Below are 15,266 nucleotides of genomic sequence, written 5' to 3'. Positions count from 1 at the left end.
TGTTGTGTAAGAGACATGCCATTGCATAGGTTCAGTTGTTGTTAGCTAGTGAGAAATCCCTTAGCTGAAAGATACTTAAATACTCTGGGAAAAAAAGCAGTGTCAAATATTTAATTGTGACTACATGATTCAAAAAGAAATCTAACCACTAGTATGACTTAAATATAAGATGCTGTTAAACATGCCTTGCATGAGTGACATTATGAGGGAAATCCAAGAAAAGAAATTGTTTTTATGTCAGGTTAGCACAGTGATAATGAAGAATCTTTGGGAGAGATGAGGAGATGAGACATGTGACTTTTTTTTTCTTTTTAACTTTTATTTAATGAATATAAATTTTCAAAGTACAGCTTATGGATTATAATGGCTCCCCCCCATAACTTCCCTCCCATCTGCAACCCTCCCCTTTCCCACTCCCTCTCCCCTTCCATTTACATCAAGATTCATTTTCAATTCTCTTTATATACAGAAGATCAGTTTAGTATATATTAAGTAAAGATTTCAACAGTTTGCCCTCACATAGCAACACCAAGTGAAAAATCCTGTTGGAGTACTAGTTATAGCATTAAATCACAATGTACAGCACATTAAGGACAGAGAGTCTACAGATACATGTGACATTTCAAGAAATGATAAGGGTAAGGAATTATGAGACGGAGGCTATAAACCTCCCAGAATTTGTAGAGCTCTTGGGGGGGAAGCCCTGAGTTCCCCCAAGAGAATATGAAACAATGTTGTTTATGTTTCAGTAGGTGGGCTAAATTCAGTTGACGACTGAAATACATAAAGCTGTCTTTACGTCTCTATACTTACCCTCTCACCTCCCACACATACAATTTGAATATTTAAGGGCATTGCTCCTGGGAATACATCTGAGATACATTCACAATATTAAATGGAAGATGTTGCTCTGTGATTAAATACATGGGAAGAGGGATGACCTATGGGTAAAGTAGAATACATGAAGCAAGACTGTTTCCTGCAGGAGTGATTAGAGCACTCATGAACAAAGTGGGGCTGAGCTCATGCCAAAAGAATAATTAGCATGGAATTGTTTTGTTGAAACTGATAGGATAATGTATATGAGTAGGGCAAGAAATCTCAAACCCCAATGGAGGGTCAAGGCTAAAGAGCTCAAATTGGGCAAAAATGAGGAAAGACAAGCCAGGACCAGACAGCAGAATGGACTGCAAATACCTCTGAAAAGAATAGAAGGGTCGGAACCCACTCTGGAGAACCTGCCTGACAGTGCAGGGTAGGGCTGCTGATTCTGTGTGGTCTCGCAGACAAATTCACAAACAAACTCCAAGGGGCTTCCGGACCTTCATCTCCTGAGGATCCATCTGGAAAAACAGTTACAGTATCTGCTGCCTTGCAAACAATACTGGGCTCCAACCAGGTCTCTAGGAAAGGTCAGAAGCCAGGAGGTTCCTAGTTCTGACTGCTATTGTTTAAGAGACTTACCAAAACTCAGCCCATCTTCCCAACGATGTTACCACAACCTCACTAAACAGAAGGTGTGGACATTCAAGAGTGCTGTGGGATGTGGATACGAGCAGCAGTGCCTCCCAGCTTGGCAGGTTCACATGCCTCAGTAGTGTGTGGCCTATGCTTCTGTCAGGCAACCAAAGAAAAAACAAGTGTGACAAATTGCTGTTGGAGAGAACAATGACCCAGAAATACTCTGTGGGAAGACCGAAGCTGATTGTGATTTTTCCCTCTCAAGAAGCAGAGTGTATTTCCCACCTCTTCACTGTGCCTGTGCTTCCTAGGAGCTGTGGGCTTTGTAGCTTCACAGTATTGGCCTCTGAAATGACCCCTGCACCCACTTCTGATTTCCAAGCCCCCCTACACAAAGCTAAAGAGACACAGGAGTAGGTGAACTGCGGAACGCAGAATCCTTTAAGAGTCCCTGTCATATAAATTCATATTCACCAAGTAGGAACCCTCACATCATAGTGTTCAACAGAGGGAAAAGAAGAAATGCCAAGTGAGCCGTTCTTGTAGTTCTTCTTATGGGAAAACAAGGCAGTGATGAAGAGTAGAAGATGAGAAACCAGTTGACCCAGTTGGAATTGAAAGAGGAAAACAGAAACCGTGGGGAAAGGCAACTGTGAGGTGCTAGCAGAGTTCCTAAGTAAAGCATGAAGAACAGGGAGAGTTTCAGAAAATGTTACCCTGTGCTACAGTCTTCAGCGCTTTGGAGCCTTTCCCTCTCCTCAAAGCTGATGAGATCCTCATCCTCTCCCAACGCGTGAGGTTTTGTTTTTTTTTTTTTTTTTTAGTATTTTTTTAATAACTTTTATTTAATGAATATAAATTTCCAGTGTACAGCTTATGGATTACAATGGCTTCCCCCTCACATAACTTCCCTCCCACCCGCAACCCTCCCCTCTCCCGCTCCCTCTCCCCTTCCATTCACATCAAGATTCATTTTCAATTCTCTTTATATACAGAAGATCAATTTAGTATGAAGATTTCAACAGTTTGCACCCACATAGAAACACAAAGTGAAACATACTGTTTGAGTACTAGTTATAGCATTAAATCAAAATGTACAGCACATTAAGGACAGAGATCCCACATGAGGAGCAAGTGCACAGTGGCTCCTGTTGTTGACCCAACAAATTGACACTCTAGTTTATGGCGCCAGTAACCATCCTAGGCTGTCGTCATGAGTTGCCAAGGCTATGGAAGCCTTCCAAGTTTACCGACTCTGATCATATTTAGACAAGGTCATAAAAGACAGAGTGAGGATAGTAACCAATGATCCTAAGAGTGGCATTTACCAGGTCTGAACCATTATACAGCATTAAGTGGGGAAGAGGACCATCAGTACACACAGGTTGGGAGTAGAGCCATTGGTGGTAGAGTAGAGGTTATGATTACAAAGGAATGAGGCCCAAGTGCACTAGACAGGGCCTAGAACAAAGTACAGAGTCATTATTACAGGAGCTAAGAAAGGTGCTGTCTAAGCTACAGTTAAGTTTTCTGATTTAGAGGCAAATAGAACCTGATAGAAGGGGCTTGATAATAATCTGGTGGGCTTTAGGCCTTGTAAGTTAAGAGGCCCAGACCTACCTATCCCTTCACATGGGGTATATCCTAAGGGAGGTGTGAACCTCCTAGGGGAAGGCACTCTGTTGACTTTCATTACTTGGCTGGCCTGGGAGGAGAGCCTGCCAGGTAAAGGCTGGGGGCATCTCTAACAAGAAATTTACAGTTCTGCCTGCAATGTTGCTGACCCTACTTGACCATCCCCTCAGCTGCAGTGGTCACTTTGGAAGTTGGGCTGAGTGAAGGGCTTTTCAGCTTAGCGCCAATAAGATCTGTGGCTCTGACCTGGGCATCCTTCGACTCCAGGGCAGGTCCATTTCCAGTGATCCAACTCTTGGCGGAGCTGCCAGGGCTCTTCACAAGCTGACTTCTGCTGAAGCCCAGGCTTACCACATTGAAAGCCACTGCAGTAGACTGGCCTGTTGGGTCTCCTTGAGGGCAGATCACTGTACAGATCAGACCTTCTGGTAAATGTTTTCTTAAGTTGATATCTAATGGTTGAAACTGTTTGCTAAGTATTCATGTGATATTGCTATTGTCAGCAAGCGATCTAGGACTTGCTCCCTCATTTCTCTATTCTAAGCCCAACTTGTTCTTTCATTTCTCTATTCTCTTCAAGGTAGGAAACTAATTCTATTATGAAGGAATCTGTAGGACGCACAATTTAATCTTTAGACTTTATAAAAGAGATGGCTAACATTTTTCTGTAATAGCATAGCCAAAATAAGAACTTAAATAATAATCGCATAGCTAGATTCACTTCGCCATCAGCAAAGTATACAGTAAGTAGAAAAAACCTCCCTTTCAGACCAAAGGGAAAGAAAGTTTTAAAGTGAGAATATAATTTTCTTCATGGGCATTGTCTACCTTAGAAAAACTACTACAGAACATGCCTGTGACTATAGACTTGTAGTTCAGGCCACCGAAGATTAGAGATGGGACTTGGGCACTCCCTTGACTTGCATCCTCTGGTCTGCTTTAACACAAACCAGGAGGAAAAGAAAGCTAGGCATCAGAAGCAATGGGTGGCAGGCCTATTAATGGCTGATCTGTACAGCATGAGTTTTTTTTAACCCCTCATTCACAATCAAACCTCACCAGTCCTGTGGTCCATTTCCTCAGGAGCTTGCTTCTTGCTCAGAGCTGCCAAGCCTCCCAACCAGGTTGTTCTACATTTCCAGGAGGTGCAGACACATAGTACCACATTCTGCTGATCATTAATGCCATTTGCTAAATATCTTGAATTTTTTCCCCTTAAGCAGTTGATTGAATTGCATTTCCTTATGCTTGAAGGATTCTGTGTTTTGCCCTTATTTTTTTTCCAGCCTCTTGAAGTGACCAAGGAATGTAAGAGGGGATATGAAGCATTTCTAAGCAGGAGCTTTATGAATCTGTGTATGATTTTCCTATTTCAAACTGTTAAAAAATTTCAAAATTGGGTGTGGGTGATTGGCACAGCCATTAAGATATTGCTTGGATCCCTGTGTCCTGGGTTCTAGTCCCACTGCACTTCTGATTTCGACTTCCTCATAACGCAGAACCTGAGAGGCAGCAGGTAATGGATCAAGTACCTGGGTCGCTGCCATTCATGTGGGAGACACTTGCAGGATTGTGTTCCAGGCTGCTGGTTTTGCCTTGGGCCCTCCCCAGCTGTTGCTGGCATTTGGAGAGTGAACCAGTGAATAGAAGATCTTTCTCATTCTATCTGTCTCTGTCTCTCTTTCTCTTTCTCTCTGCCTTTCAAATAAATAAAAACTTCCCCAAAAAAGCCAACAAATTACCAGTTGTATTTAAGATAGTTTCATGTTTTGTGTCCTTATTCTCTTATGTAGTCTACCAAGTAATGACAATCTGTAACAGATTGCATTCTTTTTCTCAAGTATTTTTTTCTCCTCTTCCCTGAAGCAAAACATTCATATGATTCAGAGTGACTGCTATTGAAGAAATAGTTATCCCTTCTCCACAAAACTTTGGCTTTGCCATATGACATGTGTTAGCCAAGCTGATGTGGGCAGCTGTAACGAAAGCCCTATGTGGAAGATTGAAGAGGCATCATCATGTTCCTCCAGCTTCCCTGCTCTTCAGACTCTGTCACCAGATGTTAGCAAATAGTGACTACTCTCACAGACTGGGCTTCCGAGGAAGAAGAGAAGACACATGGGGCGGAGCTGAGTGAATGTCCACTAGAAAGAGCAAAATCACAGCCAAAGCCATAGTATCACTAATTAATTAGTTATTCAAATTCATGGAGATTTAAGGACTGTTTGTTCTCACAGAAAAGCTTACTAATTAATATTCTAAACAAGATATTACTAAAGAGTAATGTGTTTATTTTTTTAAAAATCTTTACATATCATCCTAGAAAGAGGAGTAATGGCAGGAACATGAACTTAAACATCAAGTAGATCTGCCACTTTTGAACTTCATCACATTGGCAAGTATAAAACACCCTTCCAACAGCATCTTTTTCTCTGCAGCTTTTTCTGTCATAGCAGTTTTTCTCTTATAGTCAACCCAAAATCTTGCTAATCAGCTTGGGCTCAAAAAGACTCTTGACTGCAATATCTTGAAATACAGTATTATATGAAAGTCTGTAAGTTCATTACAATACTCCAAAAAGGGAAAGCCAAAAATAAACTCATTAGTCACCATCAAGATCACCCTGGCACCAACTCCTTATTGGAAACCAAGGGGAAAAAATTAAATGCTTAAATATTTCAATATGAGCTTCATAAATCATTCTTCAGTTAAAAAAAAGCAAAATAGCAGTGGTTGATGAGGGAAAGTTCTTCTTTACAGAAGAATTATGGATAGTAAGTACCAAATAAAGGTTGATAGCATTGTATGATCACAATTTTGTGACTCCTAATAAAATAAACATCTCAAGAAATTATTACCAACAGATTCTAAGCCATTGGATGAAAAGTTAATGAGGAACTAGATACTTACAAGATGCCATGTTATTCCTGTATGGATTGATAGCCTGTTATGAAAGAAGAAATCTGACTTATACTGGAGAATTAGGCTGTCCATGTCGCCCTTTTGGACAGCAGGAAAACCGGACATCATTATTCCCTGATGATTCATAATATGTGAAGTTCAGACCACAATTACGATGGAATTTTTCAGAAAAGATGGACTTGGGTCTAATATTTAGACCTAACTTTAAGGAAAACATGGGGAATAGAGAACAAGAAAAACATTTGACTTAATTTACTAATTAATTTTGCATTGATGTTTATTTATTTGTTTAACTTTACCATATGCTATAGTTCGAATATGATTTGGCTTCCAAATTCACATAGTAGTCACCACCATGTTTTAGTATTGGTACAAGAGAGTGTAAACTTTCCAGTCATGGTATCTAGGAAGCTGGGTATGGTTCATTAATTGTGACAAACATCATACTGATATAAGATGCTAATAATATGGGCGTATATTGGAACTCTTTACACTAAGTCACAATTTTGTTTTGTAAATTTAAACCTATTCTGAAATTAAGAGTTTTTTTTAAAATATGGTGTTTTGAGGCAAGACCTTTTGAGCACTTGTTAGATTGCATTATGTTGTTAAGTTGGAGCCCCTATGATTAGGTTCTTGTGACTTTGTGAGAGACAGATGTATAGACATACACACGTGCCTGTATCTTGCCAGTGGTACTCTGTGCCACCTCAGGACAATACTAGCAAGAAGAATTCCAACACATAGACCCCTAGACCTTGTACCTCCAGAACCATGAGCTAAAATAAACCTCTCTCCTACATGTAGTTAGATTGCTTCAGCTATTTTGCTATAGTAGTAATAAACTGACTAATATATTATCCATCTGCCCTTTTGGGATATAAATTCCAACAACATAGGCACCTTGTATAGATGACTCAGCATCCTCTTCCAACGGTCTACCATTATGTTTGGCACAATCAGGTGTTCAATACAAATGTATTAAATGAATAAACAAGTTGTTTTAACCTTATCAAACTTGTTTCCAAATTAAGCAGCAATCATCTATCTTCAGAATGTAGAGTGTTTGACTATAAAAATCAATTTGGTTTCTTTAACTAATAGATGGCACGGGAGCAAAAGAGTGGAGTCTGTTCTCAATTAAGAGAAACTTAAGCAATTTAAACATGTCCAAAATGTGGAATCTCAAGCCCTTTTTCAACAAGCAAAGACTAAAAAGGCATTCTTTTCCTGTGATAATCAGGGAAATTTGAACATCACTAGTTGTCAGTTGATATAAGGAATTAGTACTGATTTTGTTATTGATAATAATTGAATTGTAAATATGAAAGAAAATGACCTTGTATTGTAAGATATGTATATTTAAGGTGGACATTTCATGTTTTCAAAGAAATTTCTTCCAAATATATCAGCACAGGCAGCCCAGACAGATGTGATAGATGATAGGAATGCAATAAAAGGTTGATAATTGTTTAATACGTTTAAAGTTACTTAGTGTTCATTTATTATTCTCTGAAGTTTTGTGTGTGTGGAAAATTTTTTACAAAAAAGAGATTTGGGGGACCAGCATTGACCACATCCCATATAAGTGCCGTTTCCAGTGCTGGCTGCTCCACTTCTGATCCAGCTCTTTGGTAATGTGCCTGGAAAGCAACAGAGGATGGCCCAAGTCCTTGAGTCCCTGCACCCATGTGAGAGACTTGGAAGAAATTCAGGCTCATGGCTTCAGACCACCCCAGCTCCGGCCCTTCCAGCCATTTGGGAAGTGAACCAGAAGATGGAAGTTCTCTCTTTTTCTCTGTCTCTCCCTCGCTCTCTCTCTCTCTCTGAAACTCTGCCTTTCAAACAAACAAATAAATAAATAAATAAATCTTTTTTTTAAAAAAATAGCATTGCCATTTTATACTGAAATGGAGAAGAACCCAAAAAAAAAAAAAAAAGGCTCAAGAAAGCAATCATTGAATGAAAGGAAGCATATGGAAACAATATAGGATAATCCACATTATGACTGTTACATAATTGCAGCTATCATGAGTACTACAGAATCTGATTATATTACAGTTGCATTCTGGAGGGGCTTTTTATTTCAATCTGTTATAAAAATGCTATGAGTGTATGATGTCACATATTAGTGCACAGGAGGGAGATGCCTAACGAGAGTAAATTATTCTATTGGGTCCTTCTAGGTGAGTAGCTCTCTACACCCCTAGGCTCAACTACATATCTCTTCATTGCTCTCTGGTATAACCCAGCTCAGAGATGCCCCCCCCCCCCGCCCCATGGTATTCACTTATTCCCTTACATAAACCCTGCTACGTCCTAAAGGTTTCTCATGGCATTTTTGCAAAGGCATGATCCGTAAATATGTGTAGAATCTTAAAGACCATATTTTATCAATGGAAAATGCCCTGTTGGAGTGTTTCATTTTGTAGGCTTGAGATATTTCCCTGGGAAAACATTGGCAAAGTGTTGGGGATGCAGAGCTGATTCTAGTCTCTGCTATCAAGATGTGTCTTCTACAAGTCCCCATAATCTTACGATACTTTAGGTACTGTCCACTTAAAATAAACCATGCCATGTTATACGTTCTATAGAATATTGAAATATACTTAAAGTAACTACAGATGCAGCTATATTTTTGGTTGTGCTTACTCCTTCTGTCCCCTCCCTTACAAGCCATTTCCCCTGATGCTTTCAAATAAGTCCCAGCAGTTAGCAACAATCTAATTTCAGCTTTGTAAGTGAATCCACATGGGCTTGCTTTTCCTTTAGAAAAGAAAAGCAATAAAACAACAAATATATCTATCTTAGGCATTAGTTTGATATATTTTTGAAGAGGTATGAGTAGTTAAATATTTAATCTTGGCACCTAGAAGCTAAAAAAAAAAAAAAAGATAAAAGTATAAAACTTCTTTATCTCAGTGTAATGAAAGCACAAAAGGACCTTGTCCCAGTAACTATAAAGTCAATAGATTGTGCCAGGCAAAGGGATGAATAGTATTGCCCCATCACAAAGACAAGGCCATGTTAGGTGAGAACCATTCTGAGTGCCAAGGGAGGTGCAAATAAGAGACAAGGGGCCTTTTCCCCATACTAAAGATGGATAATGCTGCCAATGGGACCCTTACAGTTTAAAAAGACAAGAGATTTCTTTTAGATGATTCACATCTTCATATAACCACTAATAATTTTGTATTATCTTAGTCTATTAAGACATTCTATAACAAGAGAGAAAAAATGTAAGCAGTATAATGTGTTAAGTGCTTAAGGTGATATTTTAATGTAAGAACATGAAATAATGTTGCTAAAAATTTGAGACATGTTACTTAACAAGCATGTTTATGCAGACCATAGGAGACATTATTAGAGCTAATATTTCCTCAGAAAATTCATGTATTATAGCAACTATGGCCACAGGTAATATCTAAGAAAAATTGTTTGCAGACATTTAGTAAAAAGCTGTTGATTTCAATTTAGTTCATCTGTCATTAGACAATTATTGTGCACCTGGTGAGATTAAGACAACAAATAAAATTTCACATAATTTGTAATTTTTAAATTTAACAGTTGTGTGCTTTTGACTACTTAAACGTGAAAGAGAAGTGTTAAAGCTAATAGCTTGGCTGAATTATTTAAACTGATTTAAATCTTCACTTTTTGTCATCTGTATCTGCTTATATAATGTTGATGACTGTAGGCAAATCCAGAACTACAGGTTGAAATCTTTTTAACAAGTATCAGTAATCATATTCCAAGCATAGCTTAACATTTCAATTGCATTTGCTTCTTAATAGATCTCATTTTCATTGTTGTATTTCCTCTCCACTATTTCCCCTACAGAGGTACAAACGTGATCTTCCTAAAATACTGATTTGATATTGACATTTTATTTTGAACATTTTATAGTTCCTAACTAGGCAAATAAAATGAAGGGAAAAAATACTATTCCTCAACAGAAGAAAGAAGGGCTGTAAACACTCGTTGAATCTCAAAATGTCCATTTCACTCCAATACATTACATTGTAGTTACCGTATTAGTTACCCCTGATCAGGGAGAACATATGATATCTGTCTTTTGGAGACTGGCTTATTTCTCTAAGTATAATGGTTTTCAGTTGCATCCATTTTGTTACAAAAAATAGAATTTCATTTTTATTACACCTGAGTAGTACTCCATACCTGTGTATATACACCATAATTTCTTTAGCCAGTCTTCAGATGATGGACATCTGGATTGATTCCATAATTTAGCTATTGTGAATTGTGCTGCAATGAACATGGGGGTACAGATAACTCTTTCACATGCAGATTTCTTTTGGTTTTTGTAAATTCCCAGGAGTGGAATGGCTGAATCATTTGGTAGGTCTATATTCAGCTTTCTGAGGTATCTCCATATTCCACAGTGGCTGCATCAAGATACATTCCAACAAAAATGGATTAGGGTACCTTTTCCCCCACATCATCACCAGCATTTGTTGTTTGTCAATTTCTTGTAGACAGTTTGTCTGCTTTGTTAACCTGGTTTTTTCTTCAATTCTCCTTGGATCAACAATCTCACATCTGCAGCTACTGTGTTAGCCTTGATTCAAACTCACACCCCTCAAAGTCTTTCTCCCTTATTCCAATATTTACCAACAGAGAAGTCACACCGTTCTCACAAAAAAAGTCCAAAAGTCACTTGAACAATTCCAATATGTCATATTTTCCATTTTTATTTGAATTTCTTTCTGGTCCAGAACCTCCCTTTTAGATCATGACTAATTACTGTTAAGCACAAGGTTTTGAGATAATAATTCCCATAGCAGCATTAGCATCTGAAACTCCTTAAAAGTCCCTATAGTGCATAAATTTTCATCAGACATTTTAAATGTTTTGTGGTTCTTAATGCTATGCTATTGAGAAAGAAGTCATGGGATATATCTTTAAAGTCAAAGACGAAAAAAAGATACAGAATCAAATGTCATAGCCCCCCTTTTGTTCCAATCTCTGCTGCAAATTCCCTTTGCCTGCCAGAAGTAACCTTGGTTCATTGTCTTCCTACACTTCTGTATACCTGACAAATATATTTATTCATGTGCATTAAGCTTACTACATTCTGGATGATAGAAAGGATGAAACTCTTATATCTAGGTCAACAGCTGGCTTCCATTAAATGTTGGAAACTGCAGAAAATGGAAGAGTACAAATGCAAATTACACTCTTATCTCAGCCTCGGTTTCTTCCTCTGATCACACAATCAGAAACATACATGCACACACACGTTTTTACTAAAGTGTTGTCATAGTATGCATGTTGTTCTGTAACATACTTTCCTTCTTACTACATCCTAGTTATCTTCTCATTTGAAAACTTTTCTCATATTTCCTAATGAGGATCTCATGATATGTATTTTTCCATGATGCACATATCCATTCCTGTATTGATGGATGCCTAGGTTGTTTAGTTTTTCCTATTACTAAGAAAAATGAAATTCATGTCTTTTCATATATATGCTTATACACATGTGAAAAGTATCGTTTGTCACATGTGCAAGTATTTCAGTAAAACAGATTTCTAAAAAATGGAACCCAAAATTGATATACATTTTGTCTCTTAATAGACAAGATCAAATGGATTCCAGAAAGACCATCACAGTTATATTCCTACTGGGTAAGAGTCCAAGATTCCTCACACCATCATCAACACTGAATAATAAATGAGAAATCTGCATATTGTCTTATTATCTATGTATTACAAAATTCATATTAAAATATTCATTAGCACTTACACCACCAATTAAAGAAGTAGCTTCATTTCTAAAGCTTATTGGGAAAAAATAAATTCTATTGGATACTGAAATTTTAAAATCACATTTAAATTTTGACATAACCAGTATACACCATTTACTGATTAAATAAGGTTATAACTGAGTTTGTTATGTTAAAGGATTAGCTTTTTCCTAACAAAAGGGATTGAAAATGCAATAGTCTAACAAAGATAAAGAATGTTTTTTTTCTCATGTAGCAGAACTGAAATGAATAAGTCAGATGAATAGGACAGGTCTACCACATGCAGTCCTTCTGAGGCTCAGGATCCCTGCAATGTTATCACTCCTTCACCCTCTGGAAAAACATTGAAACTAGGTCCCTTCCACATCCACAAAAGGTCTTGAGTTTTGCATGATGTTTTAATTTCCAGACCCAGACACATCACTTCCCCTATTTTGTTAACAAGAAGGTAGCCGTCTAACTACAAGGGAGTCTAGAATATAGGATCAAGTTCACAAATTTGGACAAAATCACAACTCCATTTCCATGGGGAAAAAGGAGAACAGATTTTGATGGAACTATCAGTCTCACTAAACTCCCAAACATCACAAAAATTATTCAAATCATTATACTAAGTTAAGGAGAAAGAGAAAGAATTTTGTTTAAATGGTGATGAATTTACATTTATAAGCTTTAAAATACAGAATAGCATTTTTCCAATAACATTTTTAAAAGTATTTACTACTGTGCGTGCATTCAGAGCCATAAAAGGTAACAAATTAAGTCTCCTAATCTGTAGAAATGTCTTATAAACACTGCAATAGCTTAGAACAAAGTTCCCAATACACTCTAAATTGTCATACCTTCTTCAATTTGTGAGCTTCATCTCATGACTGTTAAACTGTGGGTATCATTTTGAAAGACTAAACAAACACAAGTATGCAATTACTTAACATTTTGAAAGTGTACACAAGTAAACCTAAGCAGAGTTTGATGTCCAGAAAGTTCTCCAAATGTATGCTCTCTAATAGGTTTGACGGTTAGGGAGGGGTCGGTAGGCAGGAGAGAGATTTAATTCCAAAGCTGGATCTAGGATAAAGAACAGAGGAAGCCTCAGTCCTCTCCAGTTGGACTGAAGCCTGTTCTAGAAGAGATGCCTAACTCCTGTCTTGCTGGCTCAATGAACACATTTTTAACTAAAGGCATACAAAAGGGTCTTTATTGTTTTCTGGAAGATGATAAGACCAGCTGAATAGTTTAATGCCTTTTTTGGCTCAGAGAGATGGAATCAGGGAACTTTGGCAACTCAAAAGGAGCAATAAAATGGTCATGTGAAAAGGGCACTTTGGAAATGGAGGAGTGACAGAAACATAAGATGCAACTGCTGGGGATGTTACCGTAGCTTCTGATGTGTTGTCACTCTCTACTGAGCCTGGCAGCATGCTGAGAGATGACAAGGAAGCCCCAGTTAAGCATCAATGAAGGTAACTTCAGGACGTCAGCCTGCAACCTACTTCATTCTGACCTCATAAACAAGGTAGGCTGTGGAATGTGTGCACGAGCCAAGGACCGTATAAAAGGTGATACAATGACTAAGTACTCAACATAAAACAGAGAGGAGCAGGTAATTTGCCATTAACTTTACCAGATGTCTTCCGTAAGCACAGACATAAATAATAAGTGAATGTCATATAAAAAGAATCAACGGGCAGAAAATGTATGGATAGCTTTTTTAGTATATGCCTTTCCAAGATTTTTGATAGTTTAAAAAAAAAACACACCTTGCTCATTTTCCTGGAGAAGATCCCTCCTCAATTTCGTGCCTCTTTTAAATTACATTGATTAGTCTCTTCCATGCTCACAACATGCCACATGCCTATGTTTGGTGTCTAAAGATATAATTCACTTCTGCGTTTAGTTTGGCACATTTTCCTTTCTGGAAATGTGTCTCTGGGACTTCCTTTCACTTAGGTAATTGCTCCCCTATGGGTTGAAGTTACCCATCACCAAGGACTCCCCATTAGCTTCTTAATGGAAAGCACTATATTGAAAGGAAACTGTGCCAGACTAACTGCCTGCTGAAGGACCTGGCTTTAGTTTTCTTGCCATCTTTCTCCAGGAGACTGATGGTAGGGTTCAGGGTGGACTATGTGCTTGATTATTTTCTGTTAGAGAGGTTGCTGGCATTGAGATGGCCACTCTCTTAAACGTTTGTGACTCAGTCCACATTACAGTCCAGGTGGCTGGTGGCAAAAGGCTACCCATTAATCTGCAGTGACACCTGTTTATCTGACACACCCTTTCCCAAAATTGAAAGGTCTACTTCCTTTGAAATATTTATGGCACCATAACCAAAGGTTATTCAATTTTTGTCTTTAACTTCACATGATGATTAAAACATACACTTAAAATAATGAAATCACTTTCAAGGGCACAGGATAAACATCCTCAGATGTGCCGTTTCTATTATGAAAGAAGTAAAGGAAAATGTGCCTGGAGGATCCTGAAAGATAAGCCTTCATCCAGTTTTAAATTGGAGTGTTGTTAAACATCCAAGTGGCAGCTTCTGTGGAGCTTCTTCAGTTAGTACATTGCAACAAAATTGAACATATGGCCTTAAATGTTATGTATATGTGCTCTTGACTGTCTCACTTTGGATGACTCAAAACAAGTGTGTGAGGAATTGGCACCGTGGCATAGTGGGTAAAGCTGCCGCCTGCAATGCCAGCATCCCATGGTTCGTATCCTAGATGCTCTGCTTCTGATCTAGCTCCCTGCTAAGGGCCTGGGAGAAGCAACAGAAGGTGGCTCAAGTGTTTGGGCTCCTGTCACCCACGTGGAAGACCTAAATGAAGCTTCTGGCCCCTGGTTTCAGCCTGACCCAGCCCTGACGATTGTGGCCATCTGGGGAGTGAACAAACTGAAGTACTCTCTCTCTCTCTCTCTCTTTCTCTCTGCCCTCCTCCTCTCTCACTCTCTCTCTTTTTCTCCCTCTCTCTGTAACTCTGACATTCAATATAAATAAATAAAGCCTTTTTTTAAAAAAAAAGTATGTGAGCAAATCTGAAAGGTTAATATCACAGTAAGATTCTGCATCAATTCCCAGAAATCTGCTAATAGTCAAATTAATAAAAATAACGTTGTAATTTTACCTGATTCTTTAGACTTAATTTTTTCTAATTTAAAAGAAAAAAGGCCGGCGCCGTGGCTTAACAGGCTAATCCTCCGCCTTGCGGCTCTGGCACACCGGGTTCTAGTCCTGGTTGGGGCACCGGATTCTATCCCGGTTGCCCCTCTTCCAGGCCAGCTCTCTACTATGGCCTGGGAAGGCAGTGGAGGATGGCCCAAGTGCTTGGGCCCTGCACCTGCATGGGAGACCAGGAGAAGCACCTGGCTCCTGCCATCGGATCAGCGCGGTGCGCCAGCCGCAGCGGCCATTGGAGGGTGAACCAACGGCAAAAAGGAAGACCTTTCTCTCTGTCTCTCTCTCACTGTCCACTC

The 15,266-nt window shown here is 38.7% G+C and overlaps 1 long non-coding RNA gene across 1 annotated transcript in view; it reads right to left on the bottom strand.

Annotated features, from left to right (window-relative positions):
• Positions 1–517: 517 nt before the first annotated feature.
• LOC133756972 (uncharacterized) overlaps positions 518–15,266 on the bottom strand; it is a 33,255-nt gene continuing 18,506 nt past the window's right edge. The window contains exons 2-3 of the long non-coding RNA XR_009865553.1: positions 1,465–1,614; positions 518–1,343 (exon numbers count right to left, since the gene is read on the bottom strand). This is a non-coding gene — a long non-coding RNA (uncharacterized LOC133756972). The remainder of the gene's footprint in view (positions 1,344–1,464; positions 1,615–15,266) is intronic.

Source organism: Lepus europaeus, chromosome 3 (assembly GCF_033115175.1).
Source record: "Lepus europaeus isolate LE1 chromosome 3, mLepTim1.pri, whole genome shotgun sequence".
Taxonomy (NCBI): Eukaryota; Metazoa; Chordata; class Mammalia; order Lagomorpha; family Leporidae; genus Lepus; species Lepus europaeus.
This window is presented reverse-complemented; position numbering and strand designations above follow the sequence as displayed.